Source organism: Castor canadensis, chromosome 1, assembly GCF_047511655.1.
Source record: "Castor canadensis chromosome 1, mCasCan1.hap1v2, whole genome shotgun sequence".
Lineage (NCBI taxonomy): Eukaryota > Metazoa > Chordata > Mammalia > Rodentia > Castoridae > Castor > Castor canadensis.
In genome coordinates this window covers 61,818,018-61,820,048 of record NC_133386.1, presented here as the reverse complement: position 1 = coordinate 61,820,048, position 2,031 = coordinate 61,818,018, and the positions used below count along the sequence as shown (strand labels likewise).

Genomic DNA, 2,031 nt, shown 5'->3' with positions numbered 1-2,031 from the left:
AAATGGGATTGAAGACTAGGTGGACAATTTGAGTAGGTAGTAGGATATAAAACTCTTAAACTTCATATAAATGTTTAATCACTAGAATCACCTCTTCTATATATTTTCTACTACTTCAGTACTTTAGCCTGGGGAAAGTAAAGGAGAAAACATATGAAAAGATTTTTGGCACCATCACAACAATAATCAAAACAATCATAGTCACAGGTTTAGATGAAATCAAACTTAGGGTCAAACCAATCACTGAATAATGATGTTCCTGCCCCATCAGAGAGAGAACACATTCTCCATCTAGAAAGTTGAGACACAAGAACCTTAATTGTGTGCCTAACACATTGTCTATAAATACAAACCCAGCCAGGAAAAGAAAAGCAGACAGAAGACTTTATCTTAATTTGGGTGGAAATACTCTTATTGGGGATAAGCATTTTCTGTATTGCTTCAGGATTTGAAACACCAATTATAAGTTTCAAAATGTATAGACCTTGAGTACATTTGTTATTTTGGTTATAGTTAATACATAAAATTGATATATGCTTCTGGTTAACTATTTTATCAATATAAAATATTAGAATTTTGAGAGCAAATTCAAAGCCACATATTATTGTGAAAGAGCTACCTATAAAACATTCACAGAATATTTCATATCAATTGTATCTGATATCTGAAAGGCCAATTACATGCATGATTCACAGACACAGTCTGAACCCAGTGTTCAATGTCTAATTTAAGGTAGAATATCCTTTGATGACTTGTATTGTCTTAGATGTCAAAATAAAATACAGTAAACAAACATTAACATGATAATAGCAGCTAAGAAAGGTCTGTTTTCTTTCTATGTGGAAACATTGCTCCATGAGATTGTATTTGAAATAAATAACTTTTCAATGCTGCTGACATGCTTACTTCATTGAGAAACTTCACAATTAGGATAAATGTAATATCTGGAAATTATTGCATTGTATTAAAATCTATATTTAAAAAAAGGACCAGCAAATTTTGACCTCCTACACCCATGTAGTGAAAAATAATGACCTTGAATGCAAGGTTTCAAAATATTTTAAAGGAAGCTTTTCACCAAGATGGCACTGAAAGCAAAGAAAGAAGCTCCTGACCCTCCCAAAGCCAAAGCCAAAGTCAAGGCAAAGGCTTTGAAGGACAAGAAGACAGTGCTGAAAGATGTTCACAGTCACAAAATGAAGAGACACACATCCCCCACCTTTAGGCAGCCCGAATACCCTAGGAAAAGTGCCCCCAGAAGAAACAAACTTGACCATTATGCCATCATCAAGTTCCACCTGAGCACTGACTCAACCATGAAGAAGATAAAAGATAACCACACACTTGTGTTCATTGTGGATGTCAAGGCCAACAGTACCAGATCAAACAGGCTATGTAGACGCTCTATGACATTGATGTGGCTAAGGTCAATACCCTGATTAGGCCTGATGGAGAGAAGAAGGCATGTGTTCTACTGGCTCCTGATTATGATGCTTTGGATGTTGCCAACAAAATTGATTGGAATCATCTAAACTGAGTCTAGCTGGCTAATTCTAAATATACATTTTTTTCATGTAAAACATTCTAAATGAAGATAATTCTAAGGATAAATTTAAGCTAAAATTAATGCATTGGTTAATTAATAATAATTATTTAATTATTTATTAAAATTATTTCATCGTATCTTAGTCTGTTTTCTGTTACTGTAACATAATTCCTGAGTCTAGGCAATTCGTGAAGTTGAAAGTCTAAGATCCAGTGGTCATACCTAGCAAGGACCTAATGTACAGTGTCTTAATATGGCAGAAACATAGAAGGACAATCAGGCATTTGTAGAAGAGACACAACACATGAGACATTCTCAATAATTATAAAAACACTTTCTAGGTAATTGATCCACCCCTTCTAGAACTGCATTAATTCTTTTTAAAGGTCCCTCTTCCTAACACTGCCACAATAGCAATCAAATTTCAGCATGAAATTAAGAGGGAAAAATTCATATTCAAACTATAACACATTTCCTTTAAATAA

The 2,031-nt window shown here is 33.9% G+C and overlaps 1 pseudogene; it reads left to right on the top strand.

Moving 5' to 3' along the window:
• Nucleotides 1-1,082: 1,082 nt before the first annotated feature.
• LOC109680070 (large ribosomal subunit protein uL23 pseudogene) lies at nt 1,083-1,537 on the top strand (annotated as a pseudogene).
• The last annotated feature ends 494 nt before the right edge of the window (nt 1,538-2,031 follow it).